At 54.2% G+C, this 22,914-nt stretch overlaps 1 long non-coding RNA gene and 1 pseudogene across 1 annotated transcript; both read right to left on the bottom strand.

Annotated features, from left to right (window-relative positions):
* LOC120383460 overlaps nucleotides 1-14,980 on the bottom strand; it is a 28,636-nt pseudogene extending 13,656 nt beyond the window's left edge.
* A 3,124-nt stretch (nucleotides 14,981-18,104) lies between these two features.
* Nucleotides 18,105-19,980, bottom strand: LOC120384038. The gene is made up of 3 exons (XR_005588610.1): nucleotides 19,818-19,980; nucleotides 19,561-19,670; nucleotides 18,105-18,161 (listed from the first exon to the last, which is right to left on the bottom strand). It is a non-coding gene; the product is annotated as an uncharacterized LOC120384038 (long non-coding RNA).
* Nucleotides 19,981-22,914: the final 2,934 nt, after the last annotated feature.

The raw sequence follows: 22,914 nt of genomic DNA, 5'->3' as shown, positions 1-22,914 counted from the left end.
CTTCCAGTTTGCTCGGTGATGCGTGCAGTGGTTTCAGCGCATCTTTCCAGGTGGCCATGCCTGCTCCATGCTCAGGCCATCCCCTGTTTGGAGCAATGCCGAGCTGCTGGACCTAATCAGCGTTTGGGAAGAGGAGGCAGTGCAGTTCCAGCTAGGGTACAGCCGTAGGAATTATGATATCTATGGACGAATTTCACAATGCATGACAGAAAGGGGCCATGACACGGTGCAGTGCAGGGTCAGAGTGAAGGAGCTGCGGAACGCCTATCACAAGGCAAACCGCCGCTCTGGTGCTGTGCCCACGAGCTGCCGGTTCTACAGTGAGCTGGACACGATACTTCGGCAGCGACCCCACCTCCGCTCTAAACAGGGCCGCCCAGAGGATTCAGGGGGCCTGGGGACTTCGGTGGCGGGGGTCCTTGTGCTCCAGGTCTTTGGGGCACTTCGGTGGCGGGTCCCGGAGGGAGTGAAGACCTTGCCAGCCCACAGCGTGTTAGATGGGTAGTTAAACACTGGGCGTTATTTATCATTCGAAGGAATGGAGTGCGGAGTACAATAGACACACGCACGCAAGGGGGCATCTTGTGTCTCATCTTACACACTTGCAAATGGGTCTCTCCTGAAACCGGATCCTCTTCCCAGCATGAGGTCACATTATAATAGGCACCCGGGAGAGAAAACAGGCACACAGATCGGGGGGGTGCAACGGGTGCACACCCGCACTACGGAACAACTCAGACACACCACAGCCGGTAGAAATCCGACACGTGTCTTGGTGCGTTGTGAGGGCGTGGGGATTAGGACGCACACACTGAGGGGGCGTGAAGGAACACGCATATGTGGACACACACACGCCCATTTGGTAGCAGAGTCGCAGGATCGTCCTTACCCATATGCAAAGTACGCAGCTGCGTAGGGTACCGGGAAATTTGGGGCACCAAATTGCCCCAACTTTCCTGGTGCCCTACGCAACTGCGTGCTGCTCCAGCGGCCAGCCCGATCCCCCGGCCGGCTGAGCCGCCCAGGAGAGCCGCTCCCACCCCTGCTCTGCCTCTTCCACATGGCCCCTGCTCTGCCTCTTCCCACCCCTGCTCCGCCCCAGCCCTGCCCCACTCCACCCCTTCCCCAAAGCCCCCACCCCTGCTCCGCCCCAGCCCCGCCCCACTCCACCCCTTCCCCAAAGCCCCCACCCCTGCTCTGCCCCAGCCCCACCCCACTCCACCCCTTCCCCAAAGCCCCACCCCTGCTCTGCCCCAGCCCCACCCCACTCCACCCCTTCCCCAAAGCCCCCACCCCTGCTCCGCCCCAGCCCCGCCCCACTCCACCCCTTCCCCAAAGCCCCACCCCTGCTCCACCCCAGCCCTGCCCCCACTCCACTCCTTCCCCAAAGCCCCCACCCCTGCTCCGCACCAGCCCTGCCCCCACTCCACTCCTTCCCAAAGCCCCCACCCCTGCTCTGCCCCAGCCCCACCCCCACTCCACCCCTTCCCAAAGCCCCACCCCTGCTCTGCCCCACCCCTGCCCCACTCCACCCCTTCCCAAAGCCCCGCCCTGCTCCACCCCAGCCCCACCCCACTCCACCCCTTTCCCAAAGCCCCCACCCCTGCTCCGCCCTTCCCAAAGTCCCCACCCTGCTCCGCCCCAGCCCCGCCCCACTCCACCCCTTCCCAAAGCCCCACCCCTGCTCCACCCCAGCCCCACCCCACTCCACCCCTTCCCCAAAGCCCCGCCCTGCTCCGCCCCAGCCCTGCCCCCACTCCACCCCTTCCCAAAGCCCCTGCCCCTGCTCCACCCCAGCCCTGCCCCCACTCCACCCCTTCCCAAAGCCCCTGCCCCTGCTCTGCCCCACCCTGCCCCCACTCCACCCCTTCCCCAAAGCCCCCGCCTGCTCCACCCCAGCCCTGCCCCCACTCCACCCTTCCCAAAGCCCCCACCCCTGCTCCGCCCCAGCCCCATCCCCACTCGACCCCTTCCCCAAAGCCCCTGCCCCTGCTCCGCCCCAGCCCTGCCCCCACTTCACCCCTTCCCCAAAGCCCTGCCCCTACTCCGCCCCAGCCCTGCCCCCACTCCACCCCTTCCCCAAAGCCCCGCCCCTGCTCCACCCCAGCCCTGCCCCCACTCCACCCCTTCCCAAAGCCCCCGCCCCTGCTCGGCCCCAGGCCCTCCCCCACTCCACCCCTTCCCCAAAGCCCCGGCCCCTGCTCCGCCCCAGCCCTGCCCCTCTTCACCCCTTCCCCAAAGCCCCTGCCCCTGCTCCGCCCCAGCCCTGCCCCCACTCCACCCCTTCCCCAAAGCCCCGCCCCTGCTCTGCCCCAGCCCCGCCCCACTCCACCCCTTCCCAAAGCCCCCACCCCTGCTCCACCCCAGCCCCGCCCCACTCCACTCCTTCCCCAAAGCCCCCACCCCTGCTCCTCTCCAGCCCCACCCCCACTCCACCCCTTCCCCACAGCCCCACCCTGCTCCGCCCCACCCTGCCTCTTCCTGCCCCTGCGCCGCCTCATCTCCCCCCACTCCACCCCTTCCCCTGAGCAACATCCCGGGGGACTGCACTCACCGGGCGGCGGGAAGTGGAGCCACCCGGCCCCAGTCCCCTCCGCTCCGCCGGCTCGTGCTGGGGGGAAGTTTCCACCTGCCCCTAAACCTGCTCCTTCCCCCTCCCCTGCAGAGGCCTGGGGATGTCCTGTCCATCCCTCCCCCCGCCCCCACCCCGCGGGAGGCTGCATAGGGCACCAAAATGTCTAGGGACGGCCCTGCAGAGACGGGTCTGTAATGGAAACTGCGATGGGCTGTACAGACGCCACGCTCCCCAGGACGGGGGCTGTGAGAGCCGGGGGGGGGTGCAGTGAGCCCCACCCATTACACCAGTGCCTGGAGAGAGTAGTTAAACGAGGAAAATCCGGCTAAGAGGTGGATCTCTTGAGCTAGCCTGTGGATGAAGGACGGACACTGAAATGTCAGAGCCTCCTTGGCTGGGTCCTTTTGCTTCCCAGAACTAGTTTGGTTCCCCCTTTTTCAGGATGAACAGAAGAGAACCCGGGAAGAGACTGTGAGAAAGGCCCAGCTATGGGCCGCGGTGGGAAGCAGCCTGGGGACATGGGTGGCAAGTTTGTAAAAATTTTGGTGGGGCCCAGAACCCGCCCCCAACTCCGCCCCCCCCAACTCCGCCCCCACCTGCCTAAGGCTCTGGGAGGGGGCTCGGTGGGGGAGGTCTGGGGTGCAGATCCTGGGCTGGGGATTAGGGTGCAGGAAGGGTGCTGGGTGCAGGCTCTGGTCTGGGGCAGGGGGTGGGTGTGCAGGAGGAGGTGAAGGGTGCAGGCTTTGGGATGGAGTTTGGGGTTGGGAAGGTTGTGGGAAGGGGAGGGAGTTGGGGGCTAGGAGAGAGGGCATGGTGAGGACTGTGGGGCTGAGGATGAGGGGGACATGAGGCAGGAGGGGGCTCAGGGCTAGGGAAGAGGGTTGGGCTGTGGGTGAGGGCTGTGGATGAGGGGTTCATGATGGCTGGGGCAGAGGATTAGGTGTGGGGATGAGGGCTCTGGCTGGGGCTGAGGATTAGGGTGCAGGGGATGAGGGCTCTGGCTGGGGCTGAGGATTAGGGTGCAGGGGATGAGGGGTTCATGATGTGGGATGCTCAGGGCTGGGGCAGAGGATTAGGTGCGGGAATGAGGGCTCTGGCTGGGGCTGAGGGTTTGGGGTTGGAGAGGCTCAGGGGGCAGCCTGCCTTGCCAGTACTGGCGGAGGGCAGGCAGCAGCAGACAGCAAATTTGCTGGGAGCCCTCCGGGCAGCAGCGCGCTGCGTTCTGTCAGGCAGGGACGCAACACAACGCGGCGGAGGGGGGTGGCAGGCGGGTGCTGGGACCTGCTCCAGGCAGGGTCGCGGTGGCGGGGGGGTGGCTGGGGCCGATCCAGGCAGGACGGGGGGGGGGGGGGGGGGGGGCAGGAAGAGACCCAGCTCCAACTATTGCTGGAGCAGGGCGCCCAGCCCTGAATATTGCTGGGGCCCGGGCCCCACACAAATATATAACCTGCCGCCCATGCCTGGGGATACAGCAGAGGATCTGAACATACGCACCTTATGTGCTTCTGACAGGGTCCCTGGGCTGGCGCCAAGAGGAGAAGATGAGCCTGGATGGGAGCCTGAAGATGGGCTGAAGCTCCGGCGGGATTCTACCAGACCCCTGGCCTGTGGCAGGGGATGTGCTGGCCAGCGACTAGCTTCTGCTTCCCCCACTCCTGCTAGGGCCTCTTCACCTGCATGGCTCTGTGATGTAAATACAAGCCACTTCCAATTCCCACATAGGGAGATTTCCATTAGCGCAAATCCAGAGCCTGCTTGGATCTGATGCCCACAGAGGTCTGCGAAAGGCCGTACTGGGCTTTGGATCAGGTCCCTAGTCTCTTTCGACCTGCCTCATTTAATTTACCGCTCCAGAAAGGACGGTTAAAGCGCTGGACTAGGCCCCAGGGGCGCTGGCTTCAATTTCCGTCTCTGCCACAGACAACCCTGCTGCGTCTCTCTGTGTCTCAGGTCCCCGTCTGTAACGTGGCGCTGTGAAAATTCCTGTGCTGGGAAAAAACGTTTCAGTGGGAGGCTCAGACGCTGCGGTCAGATTCCTTCCCAACCCCCCGAATGCCTCCCTTCCCAAAATTGGCTGTATAAAAGAGAGATTTCTTCTGTAAATAACCCCAGAGAGGCAGGGCTGGGGAGTAAATAAATGACTGAGATCTGTAAATACAGCGTACATTCTTCAGAGACTACTTAAGGACATTGCACGGAATGTCGCCGATTGCTTGATACAAATCATCTGCTCATCGTCAGTTTCAATTTTAAGCTCCTCAGGGAGAGAGGCCGGGGGGGTTAATTCATCATTCTACAGCGTTTGGTGCATTGTTGGTGCACAAAGCGAGGCTCCGTCGTCGGTTCCTCCAAGATCAGAGACCCTTTGGCAGAGAAGAAATGTGAAATCCGAAGACCAAAATCTATTTCCTGTGTCCTTATGCTCAGCAGCTGAGGCCCCTGGGATTCAGGGGGAGGAGATGTTTAGAGCAAGAGAAGCAGCTTTTAAATGACTTTGAGGGAGATACACTGGCACCAGCCTGAAGGCGTGAAGCCTGTCAGCTTAACTATGGACAATGCCGCACTACTGCCCTTAGGCCGTCTCCGTCACTGGCATGAAAATGCACATGTGGTCCTCCCTCCAATTCCACCCCCAAGGAAGGAATTTAAACAGGGCTTCAATTCAACCAGAGCTGGCTGGAGCGGAGTGTCAGTAAATATTTTCAGACCTCTGGGAGGACATGAGCCGGCACTGCAGTTGAAGCCTGGAGCCCTAGGCCTCGACACATCCTGTGGGGTGGAAGCCCCGAGCCCCAGAACCACACAGGCCTGAAGCTCCAGGCCCCCTGACCTGCAGCTGAAGCCTGGAGCTCTGAATAGGGACCTACAATCTCTGGGCAGGTCCATATTTAAAACGCTGCATCAGCATCGCTGCGCCGCTGTGCCACTTTAATGAAGACGCTTTACGCTGACGGGAGAGAGCTTCTCCCATTGGCTAATTAACCCACCTCTGCGAGAAGTGGTAGTTATCTCAGTGAGAGAAGCTCTCTTCTATCTGTGCCTATCCGTCCATCGCGGCAGATTTCTGCGTTCCTAGCTGCCTACCCTTTCATCGTGGCAGAGTTCTTTCTTTTCCTTCTCCGGCCTCGTCTAAAACGTTTTATTGACAAAACTTTCTCTCAGCACAACCCATATTTAATTTAGTGTCCTGCTGAGAAAACCCGCTGCTTTTGCCAGCGTAGAAATATTCCTCCTCTCTTACAGACATAAGCCCCCTGCTGATATAGTTCTGGTATAACGGTGCAAAAAGAGTAGCTCATGGGACGGAACAGAGGGACTCAAGGGAATTTGATCCCAAATTCCTAGAAAGGAACGAGGGTATCCCACAATGCACGGCGGCTGCCCCACAATGCACAGCGACAAGTTCCCACAAAGCAGTGCTTCAGAAGGTGGTTCAGAGGGCACCAGGATGCCTACCCACAACGCAGCCCCTGTTTTGCCAATGCAACCTGATGCTTTGTGAATGCGTTTTGACAAAATTGCTTTGTCGGTAGCAGAATGCTGGCAGAACTCCATGAGGAAGGAGCGGGCTCTCCTCACCCCGCAGTTATGGAATAACCTGTCTCCAGGGGAAGTTCCCTGCTAGCTAGCTGGGTGCCTGCCTGCCTTAATCCCGTTTGAAAACCTCAGTCAGAAAACTTTCCAGTGTAGAAAGGTTTCACATTGCCACTCATCAGTGTTGTAACTGGCCATTTCCAATGAGAGAGGAGAACTGAATCTACACACTTGGTGGCTGAATTAGTATTTCTATTACAGTACTGCAGGATTGGAGCCCCATTGGGCCGGGACATATTCCCACCTAGGCAGTGTAACCTAGTGGATACAGCATTGTCCTGGACTCAGGAAATCTACCTTCTAAGCCATTGGCCTGCAGGGTAACCTTGGGTAAGCTACTTCCCTCCCCCGTGCCTCAGTTTCCCCATCTGTAGAACAGGGATGATGATACTGAGCTCTTTGTGAAGCGCTTTGAGGTCTGATAAGAGCACAAGGTAAGAGCAAGGGATGACTGTGTATATGGACATCCCTAACACACATAGCAAGAAGATGCTCCCCACCCCCACCTCAAAGTCTAAGAGCAGAGCCAGTGGGTTGATACAGACTAGAGGAGAAAAAGACAGCCTGGTGCCAACTGGATGCAACAAACAGCTCCCAGTAGGAGTTCTGGGGTAAGCAACATAATTGGTTTTAAGAGAGAGCTGGACAAGTTTATGAGGGTGATAGCGTGACGGGGTGGGGGGTCAGATTTATGTCTTATGTTCCTAAAAGTTCATGCTTCAGGGTCTCGGCCGGCCCCCAGGAGGGTCAGGAAGGGATTCCCACCCCCCAGCGTATTCTGGGAGGGGGTTTTGTTGTTTAATCTCCTTCCTCTGAAGCATCAGGCATGGCCACGGCTGGAGACGGGACATTGGATGGGCAGGGCCAGCGCTCTGAGGTGGTCCTGAGAATTCTCTCTGTCTGGTGCTTGTCTGGCTGGTTCTTGCCCCCATGGTCCGGGTCTAACTGCTTGCCCACGGCGGGGTCGGTTTATGGTGCGGGGGCTGGCGGTTGCCTGTGATATACAAGAGGTCAGACCGGACACGCTGGTGGCACCGTCCGGCCTTTGGCGCTATGAGGCAGTTCTGACTGGTGCTGGCAGCACACGCCAGCCTGCCTTGTGGGTGTCAATGGACATCCTGGCTTAGGTGAGACTTGAACAGGGACAGCTGAGTGGCTTTGTGGATCATTTTAAAAGGCGCAGCTCCCATTTAGCCGAATGCAGGAGGCTGGATGTGGGAGCTGTTGGGTCTTTGGCTCCTCACACAACAATAATAAAAACCTCACTGGGCACAAATAACCCTGTTTATTAACTGTACACGCCAACGCACACTGCTTTCCCGCCAGTTTCTTCCGGCACCTTCTGAAATGTACAGCACCGCGAGCTCCACTAGAGGGCTCACAAGCTGTTTGAGGGGATACCACCCTATTCCTACACACAGCAGCAGAGCTGTCCCTGGGGTAGAGTGAATTGGGGCAACCGTGTTTTGGGGGGCCCTGCAGGCCGGTGCATTTGGCCGGTATGGTTGGTCCCAGAGGTGATGGGTCTGTCCCGGAAGTGACGCGTTCATCACTTCTTCCCTGGGCCCCGCACCCCGCTAGGGACGGCCCTGCACAACAGGTAGCTATTTAGAGTCAGTAACACATTGACGTCGGTCAAACACACTCGTCCTAGGCACTTTATTTTCGCCTGTACATCATACAGCAGTCTCTCGCTTCAATTCTGTCCTTTCATTCAGGGCATGGCCATCCCAGCCAGGAGCAGGGTCGGGGGCCGCTCCACACGGCTCCTGGAAGTCATGTGCAGCGGCCCCCCTTCAGCTCCTACATGCTCCAATGGCCCCCTCTGGCGCTCCAATGGGAGCTGCAGAGGCGGTGCCGGCAGATGGGGCAGCACGCGGAGTCACCTGGCCACGCCTTCACATAGGAGCCGGAGAGAGACATGTCACTGCTTCTGGGAGCTGCTTGAGGTAAGTGCCGCCCACACCCTGCACCCCTGAGCCTCTCCCCACACCCCAACCCCCTGACCCAGCTCTTATCCCCCTCCTGCCCTCTGAACTCATCGATCCCAGCCTGGAGCACCCTCCTGCACCCCAAACCCCTCATCCCCAGCCCCACCCCAGAGCCTGCACCGCCAGCTGGAGCTTGCACCCCTTCCTGCACCCCAACCCCCTGCTCCAGCCCTGATCCCCCTCCCACACCCTGAACTCCTCATTCCTGGCCCCACCCCAGAGCCTGCACCCCTTCCCGCACCCTAACCCCAATTTTCTGAGCATTCATGGCCCGCCATACAATTTCTATTCCCAGATGTGGCCCTTGGGCCAAAAAGTCCCCCTCCCCCCACCCCGCTTTAGACAGAAAACTGAAAGGGACGGACGATGTGAGGCTATTGCAAAGAGTGTTGCTAGTTGAAATGTGAGACCCGCTGTGCAGTGGACTAAGGATGTGGTTAGCAGAAGGTAGCTAAAAAGGCTCCTGTGAAATATTGTAGGTCAGAGCCTCAACTATAGTAAATTAGCAGAGCTCTGTTGGATTCAGTGGCTCTACAGCTAACGTACATCAGCTGAGAACTAGGGTCTATTGACTCCCATGGACTTTGGGCCAGTTCACAGCAGCTGGGAATCTGGCCCTATTGATTCATAAGAATATAAGAACGGCTATACTGGGTCAGAGCAAAGGTCCATCTAGCCCAGTATCCTGTCTTCCAACAAAAAGAACAGGAGTACTTGTGGCACCTTAAAGACTAACAAATTTATTTTAGCATGAGCTTTCGTGAAAGCTCATGCTAAAATAAATTTGTTAGTCTTTAAGGTGCCACAAGCACTCCTGTTCTTTTTGCGGATACAGACTAACACGGCTGCTACTCTGAAACCTGTCTTCCGACAGTGGCCAATGCCAGGTGTCCCAGAGGGAATGAACAGACCAGGGGATCATCCAGTGATCCATCCCCTGTCGCCCATTCCCAGTTTGTGGCAAATATTGGCTAGGGACACTTCAGAGCATGGTTTTGTATCCCTGCCCATCCTGGCTAAACCCTATCCTCCATGAACGTATCTAGTTCTTTTTTGAACCCTGTTATAGTCTTGGCCTTCACAATATCCTCTGGCAAGGAGTTCCACAGGTTGACTGTGCCTTGTGTGAAGAAATACTGCCTTTTGTTTGTTTTAAACCTGCTGCCTATTAATTTCATTGGGTGACCCCTAGTTCCTGTGTTATGAGAAGGAGTAAATAACACGTCCTTATTTACTTTCTCCACACAGGTCATGATTTTATAGACCTCTATATTCCAGTAGAGCTATGGCTAATTCACTCCAGCTAGAGATCTGACACTATGGCCAATTTGTAGCAGCCAGGAGCCTGGCCCTAACGTTCTGTTAATACTTATTACCAACTGTCAGGAATCCCCATTTTCTGCTGGCCAGAAAAGAGACTAATTTTGTCCCGAGAAGAGCTCGGGTCATGATGCAAAATCAATAGTCAAAGACTTCAGCCAATGGCTCGTGCAGGGGCGGCTCCAGGCCCCAGCATGCCAAGCACGTGCATGGGGCGGCGTGCGGTGGGGGGTGCTCTGCTGGTCGCCGGGAAGGCGGCAGGCAGGGTGCCTTCGGTGGCATACCTGTGGGAAGTCCATCGGAGCTGCAAGACCAGAGGACCCTCCGCAGGCACGCCTGCGGGAGGTCCACCGGAGCTGTGGGACCGGCGAGCGGCAGCGCGCCCCCCATGGCATGACGCCGTACTTGGGGCAGCAAAATGTCTAGAGCCGCCCCTGGGCTCGTGTGACTAGTTTGTTCTTCTGTTGTACCCGATTCTGACCTCTGGTATTCCTGCTAGTAATATACATCCATTGTGTGATAGACCCAGGCCAGTTGGGTACAGCAGAATAGCAGAAGGCAGATATACTGGCCACTGGATTAACAGTTTTCTGTTCCCTGACTGACCAGAGCAGGGGCTGCTCCAGGCTAATGAGAACACCTGACTCCAATTAACCTGCAAAGAGTCAGGTGAGGCTGTTAAGCACCTGACTCTAATTAAGGCCCCGCTGATCCTATAAAAAGGGTTCACTCCAGTCAGGCAGGGGAGAGAAAGTGCAGCTGAAGGGCTGGTTAATGAAGACACCCTCAAACCATCGTTAAGGGAGCCCTAAGGTAAGGGTGAAGAAGGGAGAAGCAGGAGAGCTGTGGGGAAGTGGCCCAGGGAAATGTAGCGACTCTGGCAGTGAAAGGTTGGCTGCCAACAGCTGCTACCAGTAGGGTCCCTGGGCCGGAACCCGGAGTAGAGGGCAGGCCCGGGTTCCCCCCAACCCACCACTACAGGAACACCTCCTGGGAGGGGAAGTCAGGCCCCTGTCAGGACAGGAGGCTAAACAGTTCTTGAATAAGCCCCCAGAGACAAGAGACTGTGGGAGTTCTCTCATCAACCTCCTTGCTGGCCTATGATGAAAAGGGCTCAGTAGACTGTAACCCTGGCCCTAGAGAGAGAAGGGCTACGTGGAGGGTCGCAGTGAGCCACTGAGACTAGCGTAAACCGCCTAGAAGTGCAGGACCCACGGGGGCAAGGTCAGAGCTCTGCCACAATTGTAATAACACCTCGCAGGAACCTTCTGGGCAGTTTAATGTAATTCACAGCAATGGCCTTGGGGAAATACTGCCAGACTGAAACCCCATCCTTAAGACGGTGTTCAAGAGGAGAACAGGGGACGGGCTAGTGATTAAGTCACTGGACGGGATTTCAGGAGCTCTAAAGTCAGTCACCAGCTGCGCCATGAACATGCTTTGTAAGCGTAGGCAAGTGATTTCATCTCGCAGTGCCGTAATTTACCATTGGTAAAGGAGGCTCCCACATCCTTTGACTGTAAACTCTTTGGGGCAGTGTAATAGGCCTGGCTGTCTCCTGTGCACCCCCTTGCGGCCTAGGGTAGCCTGCCTCTGTTTCCCCTTTTCAGGATCCCTTAAGAACTCCGTTCAAAGGTAGTTCAAACACTCCTCTCCTGGGAGTCATTGAGTCATCAAGTACCTATTAGCCACCTAGGCCCCAACCCTTGTTCAGTGTCTCTCTGCTGGAAATCCCCAATGACGAAGGCTTTCCTCACCCCATTCTCAGCTGGGCACAACCCTTCCTCCCTGAGGGACGTTCTGCTTCCCAGAACCTCCTGCCTGGCTTTCTCAACTGGGGCCTCCCCCTTTTAACTCCGGGCCCTGCCGAAGCCTTCTTCCTGCAGCGTCTGCAGGCATAACGGCAGTTTCCTGGGCTCCCCACTGCACCGTCCTGCTCCTTTTCTACTGGAACCATCTGAATCTTCTCAGTTGGAGCTTAGCCCCTGGGGCGAGCCACCCGGCCACAGGCATGGTCTCTCTCTGTGTCGGCAGGGTTCCCAACCCTCCCGGATTGGCCTGGTGTCTCCCGGAATCAGCATCGATCTCCTGGTGACTATTGAAAGCAATCCTGGAGGTTTTAATAGGATATTTTAAGAAAATGACATTGTCATGCTGGGGGGGGGGGGGGGGGGATCACCCAGAATAGCTTCAGTCAGAGTTGGCAACCCTGTGTCTGTGCAGCGCCTGGCACAACAGGGCCCTGATCTCAGCCGGGTCAGGGACTGTCTCTCGCTGTGTGTCTGTGCAGCACCTGGCACAACGGGGCCTTGATCTCAGCCGGGGCAGGGTCTGTCTCTCCCTGTGTGTCTGGGCAGCGCCCGGCACAACGGGGCCCTGATCTCAGCTGGGGCAGGGACTATCTCTTGCTGTGTGTCTGTGCAGCGCCTGGCACAACGGGGCCCTGATCTCAGCCGGGGCAGGGCCTGTCTCTCCCTGTGTGTCTGTGCAGCACCTGGCACAACGGGGCCCTGATCTCAGCTGGGGCAGGGTCTGTCTCTCCCTGTGTGTCTGGGCAGCGCCCGGCACAACGGGGCCCTGATCTCAGCTGGGGCAGGGACTGTCTCTCCCTGTGTGTCTAGGCAACGCCTGGCACAACGGGGCCCTGATGTCTCACTGTGTGTCTAGGCAGCGCCTGGCACTATAGGATCCTGATATTGATCAGAGACCACTAAGTCGCCAATAGTGATAACTTTCATTTAGGTGCCAGCCTATATATAGATTTAGGAACCCAACTTTAGTCATTTTGGTTAGAAAATGTTGTCCAGTGAGCCCATCCCTCATTAGTCCCTCAGGCTTTGTTCAGGATTTTGTCACAATCGCACAAAACCCTCTATTTTTATCATCCCTAGAGGGTTGCACACTTCTTTGCTCCCGTGGCCATCCCCACTGCGCACCCCAGAATCTCCTGGTATCCTTCCACCCCGCCACACAAGCTCCCTGGTTGCCCCCTTCTATTTCGGAGACACAAATAATAGGTACTTGGCGAAGCTTGTATAATGTAATGTATTTCTTTTCTTTCTATCTGGGAGATAAGTCATGCAGGGTGTCACCGTTTTAAATGCTATTTGAGATGGGGGGGTTGTTGTGCTGGAAGGTGTTACTGGCTGCCTCTGATCTACAGACAATTATAGACCTGCTTAAAACTGAGGCCTTGCTAACCAGATGCCAGGGGCTCCATGTGTCCCCCATATTTTCTCCCTTCTGCTTTTCCAATCTTCACCCAAACCCATCTGGTTCTGCCTAAGGATGCCTAGCACATTCCCTGCCCTGTTGGAAGTGTCTGGATGAGGCGTTCAAAAGTTACAATGCTATTGTGCTCACTGGCTTGTGGTTGGAAGGTGTGAGCATATCTCCACTGCAAAATCGCAAGATGTGGCTGCAGCTCGGGTAGGTCTGTTCCAGCTGCAGAGCTTTAAGCTAGCTAGCTCATGTACCAAGACCAGCAAAGGCACAGTGGTGAGGGGTGTACAGCCCTCTCCCCCAGGCCCCGGGGTAATTACAGGCATGGCTGGGCCACGCTGAAGCCCATGCTGTCACACCTTCACTGTCGTCGGTGCTTGCGCTAGCTAGATTCAAGCTAGCGTAGGTTGTCTACGCAAGCGGCTGTGCCACCCTGTCATTATGTACACAGACCCAAAGATTCATTCCATTGGTTTTCAAACGGACTGATTTCTTTTGGTTTTTCAAGTTTCCCACTGGATTTTTTTTTCCAAATTGGAATTTTCAAGATGGAACATAAAAGTGGCCATACGGGGTCAGACCAATGATCCATCTAGCCCAGTGTCCTGTCTTCCAACAGTGGCTAATGTCAGGTGCTTCAGAGGGAATGAACAGAACAGGACAATTTTCGAGTGATCCATCCTCTGTCACCCATTCCCAGCTTCTGCATTTGGTGATGCATGGGGTTGCTGACCATCCTGGCTAATAGCCATTGATGGACCTGTCCTCCATGAATGTATCTCATTCTTCTTTGAACTCTGTTATAGTCTTGGCCTTCACAACATCCTCTGGCAAGGAGTTCCACAGGTTGACTGGGCGTTGTGTGAAGAAATACTTCCTTACGTTTGTTTTAAATCTGTTGCCTATTAATTTCATGAGGTGACCCCTGGTTTCTGTGTTATGTGAAGGGGTAAATAACACGTCCTTATTCACTTTCTCCACATCAGTCATGATTTTATAGACCTCAATCATATCCCCGCTTAGTCATCTCTTTTCTAAGATGAACAGTCCCAGTTGTTTTAATCTCTCTTCCTATGGAACCTGTGGCCTGCGGGAGGTCCACCGTAGCCGCGGGACCAGCGGACCCTCCACAGGCACGTCTGCAGGAGGTCCACCGGAGCCGCGGGACCGGCGACCGCCAGAGCGCCCCTCCCCCCCCCACCCCGCAGCATGCCGCCCTGCTTGGGGCGGCGGAAATCCTAGAGCCGCCCCTGGTTCTAGCAGGTTCCTGATTACTCTAGTGCAGCCCCTGCTCTGGTCACTCAGGGAACAGAAAACTCCTCATCCAGTGACCAGTATATTTGCCCTCTACCAGACTCCTGTACCCCACTGGTTTGGATCTGTCACAAGTGTCACAATCACAAGCTCTTTAAACCATGATTTGAGGACATCAATACCTCAGCCAGAGGTGAAGGGGCTATCACAGGAGTGGGTGGGTGCGGTTCTGTGGCCTGCGATGTGCAGGAGGTCAGAGTAGGTGATAATGATGGTCCCTTATGACCTTAAAGTCTATGATCCCAGAAGCAGGGTCTGTCAGAACACCAAATATCGCAAGACTTGGGATACGAGTTGACATCACTGTTACTACCCAATAACACCCCCTTGACTACAGAGGTTTATACTGACACCCATCACTGCAATACCTGGAAGCCGTCCCTGCTGGAAAGATGTGCATTTATGTTTGTGTATCTGAGTGTGTCTCGCTCCGCTTCTCTTTTTGTGTCTCTCTCTACATGTGCGGGTGAGAGTCCATATATTCCTCATGGGGGTCTCTCTACCCCGGCTTGGCAGAATTCAATCTTTATTTTTATTATCATTTTGATGGATTATGTCAATGTTCATTTTGAAGCATTTTTTTTCGATTTTATCCACTTAAATTTTCACACGTGCAGGAAATTACTGGGGGTGGGGTCAGACAATAAATATTTAGTGACATAGATGCTGAGATTCAGGAGTTAAAGCTTTGGAACCGTTAAAACAGAAATTGTCGGCATCGCATGTCTAAATAGGCAAATCAAAGGCTAAGACGTTCTCAAGCAGCATTTTTCTTATCTGTAAATGTCGACCAGCATTAATGGGAAATATTATTTTATTTCCCATCTCAGCTGAACGGAAGCTTGTGTCATCCAAACCAACCCGGCTCAGCAAGTAACCTCAGCTTATCGTGTCTCTGAGCTGCCCTTTGCCTGGCGCGGTCACTGCCGGTGGAAACCCAGTTGCTGTCCCAGCCTGTGGCCATCATGCACTGCAGGGACACGCGGCCCCTTGCTGTCTACACCGACTCAGCCATCAGCCACACTCGGGGCCAGTCAATAAATATACCTGCTGTGGCTGATGTTAGAGAGACCCGGTGGGGGAGGCGATAGCTTTCGTTGGACCAGCTTTTGTTGGTGAGAGACACAAGCCTTCCAGCTCACACAGAGCTCTTCTTCGGGCTTGTCTCTCTCACCAACAGAAGCTGGTCCAATGAAAGCATCACCTCCCCCACCTGGTCTCTGTAATGTCCTGGGACCAACAGTGCTACAACTCAGCTGATAGTGTGTTTCCTCTGCTGATATGATGTGGGGTAGCGACCTCTAGTGGCTGCTCCGAGTACTGCTCATTCAAGCAGGTATTAAAGCAATGCAGTATGGGGTAACCAAACATTTCCAGAGTAGAGGCCAAACCTGAACAGAGAGATGCGCTAGGCCCTACTGTCTTTTTCTTCCCCCTTACTCGACCCTGCCCCTCTCCTGTTTCCCCTCACCCAGACCCTGCCTCCCTTCCTTCTTGTGCCCAGGGAGAGGTCTGTGACACTGTAAGAGAGAGTTTCAGGGTAGCCAACACCCCGCGATGAGGGACGTTTGTAGGACTGCGGCCCTCTTTGCCCCTAACCCCTGCAGTTCCCTCCTGCACCCCTAACCCTCACACTGTGCCCCCTTTGCCCCAACCCCTCTGTTGAAACGGATCGTTAATGGCCCACGGCTGGGCAGATTGTTACTGGTACCAGTGAAAATTCAGATTCAATTTGCTCAGTGCACAGCAGTTTATTTGAGAATCACATAAGCAGTAAAAGGGTGTTGTGTGCAGCGCCGATATCGCCGTAATGTGCGGCACCAGTACAAACAAAAAGCCTAGATGTCTATTTTTAAACAGTTCATAGCTCTGGAAGAAGAGAGAATATTGAAACAAGGAGTCATTAAGGAGGGGCTCTGCTTAAGATGTTTATTTAATATGAAATCAAATAAAAAGAAAGTTCACACTGCCCTTGGAGTGCATGGATTTTATCCTCCTTTCTAACAACTCAAGCTAGTAAAAACACCAAAATGTGGCACACTGAGGACAGCTATATACCTAAAACAAAGCCATGGCCATTAAGTCAAAGCATAAAAAATATGCATCAGAGGCCCAATTGAATAACCTTCTTCTACCATAGACCACTAAATCTTCAGTGAAAGCTGCTCTTGAAAAATGAAGCATCTGCCAACACACTAGCATCCTACTGACTTCTGCAGGTCACAAAACTATCCCTCTTGTATGCATATTATCTGCACACACAGCTCAGCTTTAAGATGCTAAACAAATCTATGAGTCAGCTGGAAATAGTCATGCTCTCATCGCAAATATTAACGGAATCTTTTCTGAGACTGGAAAGGACAGTACAAGGCATTCGCTCAGGCTTATACATATTCTCTGGGATGTCAACTCGTAATGTGATTAATACGTCACACACAGAGAACAGTAACAATAAAGCGACACAGCCAGCAAACAAACCCACAAACAAACAAGGGACACCACTGAAAATACAAAGGGCAGTAAAACATCAAGTGGTGGGTTATGGGGATTTTACACGAGTGTTTAGCACCCAGGCTGTGCAAGTGCAGCAGAGCCCTGTAGAAACAGGCAAAGTTCTCCTGGTTTGTGTGTGTGTGTGTCCAACTCATTAAATTTTTACAAGCCCCGGAGCACATTAACACCTCAGAGTTTGCAGACAGATCCCCGCTTCAAAGAGCCTGCAGGTAAGGTCTTTATCCTACAAAACACCTAGCACCAAACCTAGTGCTGCTTGCTCCCTATGAGTCAAAGGCCTGGTCTACACTACATGTTTATACCGAATTTAGCAGAGTTAAACCAATTTAACCCTGCACCCGGCCACACAACAAAGCCCTTTATATCGATATAAAGGGCTCTTAAAACTGATTTCTGTACTCCTCCCCGACGAGGGGAGTAGCGCTGAAATCGGTATTGCCAGGATAACTACAGGCATTTCAACATCCCCAGCTGTTATTTTCTGGTCTGGGAAGTACTTCCCTTGCTGCAGCCGTTTAAACAGAGTAGTGTTCCTGAAGATGTGAGCATCATGAACCCTTCCCGGCCATCCCACGTGGATGTTGGTGAAACGTCCCTTGTGATCCACCAGTGCTTGCAGCACCACTGAAAAGTACCCCTTGCGGTTTATGTACTGGGTGCCCTGGTGCTCCAGTGCCAAGATAGGGAAATGGGTTCCATCTACTGCCCGCCCACAGTTAGGGAATCCCATTGCAGCAAAGCCATCCACTATGGCCTGCAAGTTTCCCAGAGTCACAACTTTTCATAGCAGCAGCTTAGTGATTGCTTTGGCTACTTGCATCACAGCAGCCCCCACAGTAGGTTTTCCAACTCCAAATTGATTCCCGACTGACCGGTAGCTGTCTGGTGTTGCAAGCTTCCAGAGAGCTATCGCCACTCGCTTCTCTACTGTGAGGGCTGATCTCATCTTGGTATTCTGGTGTTTCAGGGCAGGGGAAACCAAGTCACAAAGTTCCATGAAAGTGCCCTTACGCATGCAAAAGTTTCGCAGCCACTGGGAATCGTCCCAAACCTGCAAAACTATGCGGTCCCACCAGTCTGTGTTTGTTTCCCAGGTCCAAAATCGGCATTCAATGGCTAGAACCTGCCCTATTACCATCAGGATCTCCAAAGCGCCGGGGCCCGCGGTTTGAGAGAATTCTGTGTCCACGTCCTCATCACTCTCATCGCCGCGCTGCCGTAGCCGCCTCCTCCTCGCCTGGTTTTGCACGTCCTAGTTCAGCACTGAGTGCACGAGAATGCGCGAGGTGTTTACAACGTCCATGATTGCTGTCTTGAGCTCAGCAGGGTCCATGCTTGCTGTGCTATGGCATCTGCACAGTTCACCCAGGAAAAAAGGCGCGAAACGGTTGTCTACTGCTTTCACGGAGGGAGGGGTGAGGCTGTACCCAGAACCACCCGTGACAATGTTTTTTGCCCCATCAGGCATTGGGATCTCAACCCAGAATTCCAAGGGTGGGGGAGACTGCGGGAACTATGGGATAGCTACCCACAGTGCAACGCTCCGGAAATCGACGCTAGCCTCGGTACATGGACGCACACCGCCGAATTACTGTGCTTAGTGTGAATGCGGGCACTCGACTTTATACAATCTGTTTTAAAAAAACGGTTTCTGTAAAATCGGTATAATCCCGTAGTGTAGACATACCCAAAGGGAGTACTCTGAAGAGCCAAAACTATGCCAGATACCAAAGATCAGGCCTTAATGGTTCCCAATACTTCTCCCTCATGGAAATCGCTTGTCTGGAGGTGTCTCTCTGGCCACCAGCAGGGTGACAAGTGATTTCCATTCAGGTTTAGAATTTGTTTGGGGGAGAGGATGGGAGGAACAGACTGAGGAGTGCAGGGAGTCAGGAAGCAGCTCACAGCTCATCCCTGTCAGAGCCCTGACGCCTGTTTCTGAGAGAAGACCCCGGCTGCCTGTAATTGCTCTTGTCCCACTTCCTACTGCTTTCCTCATTTGGAGGGAGGTCCTGATTGCTGTCAGGCTCTGTCACTTTCAGGGTAGCAACATCCTGAGAAGAATTACAGGAAATCCACTGAACTCCATTTTGTGAGGAAAACAAAGACATGGATTGGAGCCAGGAAGGGAGGCAGGAAGGCAAATACATGGCTAGGAATGTCAGGAGCTGGGGCTGGGAAGAGGGGGGGGGTCTCATTCCTGCTGCAGCAGCCCCCAAGTCTGGAGCTGGCTGGGGACGAGGAGTGAAGTGCAGACCTGGGGGTCTGGCTCATTGCCCCTCAGAATGGACCCAGCTGAGGGGTCCAGCTCGCGGTACCTACAAGCTCTGTTTTAGACCCTGTTCCTGTCATCGAATAAACCTCTGTGTTACTGGCTGGCTGAGAGTCACGTCTGACTGCAAAGTGGGGGTGCAGGACCCTGTGGCTTCCCCAGGGCCCCGCCGGGGTGGGCTTGCTGTGGGAAGCACATGGAGGGGCAGAGGATGCTGAATGTTCCAAAGAGAGATCCAGGAGGTGAAGCTGTGTAAGCTTCTTGCCCTGGAGACAAGAAGGTGGGGGGTCTCTCCCCTGCTGTGGCAGCCACTGGGCTGGGGTGGAAGGAGGGGGTGTCTCTCCCTGGCCGCCACAGCCCTGCACACCCAAAACTGCCCCCACCCACAGAGCACTGCACCTACCTCCTATTCCCCCCAAAGCCACCACCTCATCTTAAATATGTGTCCTCTCCAGGGCCCAGGCACCTAATTAGTGGAGCCACCACACCTGCACAGCTCCACTAATCAGGTGCGCGGCCCTTGATGCCCTCATGTGGGGCCGCCCAGGCACACACCTTTGGGGGGGGGATGCAGAAAGGGGGTGGGGAGCCCGTGGAGGCCAGGGACAATGCGGGGGGTGTGTGCCACACCCACAGGGGCGCCAAAATACAAATTCGCCCAGGTTGCCATTTTCCCTGAGCCCGGCCCTGCACCTCCCCTTTTCTGCTTAGGACCCCAGCCCCACTGGACAGTACAGAAGGGAGCTGGGATCTCTTACCTGAAGTGGCTGCAAAAAGCCCAGGCAGGCGGGCTAGAACCGAGAGCCCCAGGAACACACCGACCCACCGCAAGGCAGAGAGGCGATAGGAACGGCAGCGCCTGTAGCAGCTGAGACAAACACACACACACAACTTTCCAAGGGAAGTTGAAAAGGAAGGGAGGTGACCAGAGGCGTAGCGAGCGCCCTCCGTACCCTCCGACCGGAGGGGGCCCCGCAAGGAAGGGGGCCCCTAAAAGTGGCAATAAAATAAATACCGCATTCCAGTTTCTGCATTATAAGGGCCCCCGGACATATGTTCAGAGGGGGCCACATATGTTCGGAGGGGGCCACGTTCTTTGTTGCTACGGCCCTGGAGGTGACAGAAGGGAAACTTAGCTATCCTGCTGTGGGGTTACATCATCCCTATGCTGCCTTGGTGGAAAGTTACAGCAGCAGGACAACAAGAACAGAGGAGTTAGATAAAGTTGTTATGAGAAAGTTGAGAGCTAGCCCGTGGGAGACAGACGCCAGGTGGCCTAGCTGGGATCGGTTTCAAGGTGATAAACGAGGCCATAATCAGATGGATTGCATGGGAAATGGGAAATCAGTAAGCAAAGGGCCATGCATGTGAAAAGCGTGTGTATCGGACTAAGAACCAATCAGCAGCAATGTGATGTTGGTGTGTCTGACGTTTGCTAATATGGAGAAGCCTATATAATATGATGCATTGTACACAATAAACGATTCAGCTTGCAATCATATTGGTTGTTGTGCTTTATCCGGCCCGCTTGTAATGCAACATCCTGTCAAATGTATTCATAAATTATTTAGTTGTAACTATAGAAGAGTTCCTATAATGAGTGTTGCACCTGTACACATCATAAATAATAATAATTTTATTAATACTGGGCCTGATCCTGGGACAAGGACCTGTCTACCCTTATAGTGAGAATCGGGAATGCTTATTCCTAATCTGGAGATCAGGCTACAGTCCCACAAAGACTAGCTACCTGCTTTTAATTGAAAGCTGCGGCTCTCTAAAAATCACATGACTCCTGGAGCCGAGGCTTGAGGGAAAGCACCAGATATCACGAGCCTGTGATAAGCCGGCCATACCGTGTGTGTCACACCCTCCTGAAGTCTGCTGTAATTTGAGCTAGGGGATATCAGCTCAACAGACAGCAGCCCAGAAAGCAAAGGAAGCTGAAGCTGCATCGAGGATCTGGGCTATTGTCCTAACTTGGAACTTTCTTCTAGAGGTGGTTGATAAACAAACATTTCTACAAAATATTTTGAAATTTCAAAGTTCTTTCAAATCCTCCAAACTGTTCTCTCTCTCTCTCTCTCTCTAGCTCTTTTTTGGATGCAGTATTTTTTTTAACATTTCTCCCCTAAATTTTTAAATCCACAATTTTATTAAAATTTTCATCCAAAATGTTATAGATAAGACAGACAGATGATATGTTTGGGAACGCATGGATAGATAGAGCGAGACAGTGCCTATGGGGATGGATGGGTAACTATCTAACAACTGGGCACAATTTTGGCATCTCTCCACCCCAACCGCATGGTGAGTCTCCCATAGCGCACAAAGTAGAGTTGCCAACTCTGACTGAAGCTATTCCGGGAGATTCCCCCCCGCCAGTATGACGTAATGTCATTTTCTTATTAAAATCTCCTCAATTGCTTTCAATAGTCACCGGGAGAATGATGCTGATTCCGGGAGACTCCAGGCCAACCCTGGAGAGTTGGCAACCCTAAATAGGGATAATCGGGTGAGGCAGGGAGACAGTTATGGGAAAGCTGAATCGTGCTCTCCATGCACAGGGGGGACAGATCTGGGGTTAGATTTTCAGAAGGGCTCTGCTCCCATTTAGGTGCCAGATTTCCAAAAGCAGTGGGAGCATAAAATAAGCCCTCTTCTTCCTCCCTCTCCTGCAAGTTCTGTATGCAGTGGGGTGTGGGTGGGTGACAGCCCCCCCCTTGACAGACCTGTCTACCCTGTTATCATTTGGATTGTTTGCTACAAATCAACGGCAGAGAGGCGGAGGTGGGGTGAGTCTCGGTAGCAGGGAATTGCTAGAGAGTTTCCCCACTGCTGAAGTTTTTCCCTGCTACGGCCCATTGACACCAGCGGGGGGATCTGGCCCCATTGACCCCAATGGAGCTCCGGCCCATTGACACCAGCTGGGGAATCTGGCCCCATTGACCCCAATGGAGCTACGGCCCATTGACACCAGCTGGGGGATCTGGCCCCATTGACCCCAATGGAGCTACGGCCCATTGACACGAGCTGGGGGATCTGGCCCCATTGACCCCAATGGAGCTCCGGCCCATTGACATCAGCTGGGGAATCTGGCCCCATTGACCCCAATGGAGCTACGGCCCATTGACACGAGCTGGGGGATCTGGCCCCTTTGACCCCAATGGAGCTACGGCCCATTGACACCAGCTGGGCTCTGGCCCCGTTGAGTCCAGTGGAGCTATGGCCCATTGACACCAGCTGGGATCTGGCCCCTGAAAGTGTTGGCTTGAAAACACAGTGATGAACATGACCCTGTTGGACCCGGATCCTGCAAACACAGAAGCGTTTACTTGGCACAGGTGAGTTGTTTGCCGAGGCTGCTGGAACTGTGAGCTCTTTGGGGCTGTCTTCTACTGAGGTTTGTTTGTACAGCACCCAGCACAATGGAGCCCTATCGTGACTAGCCCTTGGGCCTGGTATTATGAGCCTGGTGTTACAGCACTACAGTAATGCCAGGTGCTGTGTCCCCACCCCCTTTCCTCTATTCGCCAACATCATCCCCAATTCTCCTGCTCATGCCAGGGGCTCTGCATGCCACCCAACCCCCCAAGCCAGAAGCCATGTACGCCCTTCATTCCCCCTTCTCTCCTATAGCGGGGACCCTTCTCCCCCCTGCCAGGTGTTCTGGGAACACTCTTTCCCCCACCATTCTTATTCCTTGGCCAACAGACACCATTCATCCTGCAGGTCATTGCCTTCCATAAGGCTAGAAGTGGAGAATTTGGTGCCAAACTGCCCAGAAACACTCATATCAAATTAAATTTTTTTTGGGTCTTAAACTTCATTCAAAACCAGTTAAGCACTCGTAGAATTGTTATCTACCGCAGCCCTTGAAAGCAAGGAGGTGAATAGTTAAGGACCCTGCCAATCCTTGCTTGCCCGCATAATGCAGATGTTGCTGTTATAAAATCCAGAGAAATGCATAGTGTCACAACCCCCTTAACTCTGTCCCCTTGATTTGCAATTCCCCCCCTCCCCCGGATTTTTGTGATCTCTACTTCAGTATCTTGTATATATTCCAATTTAAAGGAAAATATAAACATATGGCTAGACAGGCTCTAAGGTCC

This window comes from Mauremys reevesii, linkage group 15, assembly GCF_016161935.1.
Source record: "Mauremys reevesii isolate NIE-2019 linkage group 15, ASM1616193v1, whole genome shotgun sequence".
Taxonomy (NCBI): domain Eukaryota; kingdom Metazoa; phylum Chordata; order Testudines; family Geoemydidae; genus Mauremys; species Mauremys reevesii.
This window is presented reverse-complemented; position numbering and strand designations above follow the sequence as displayed.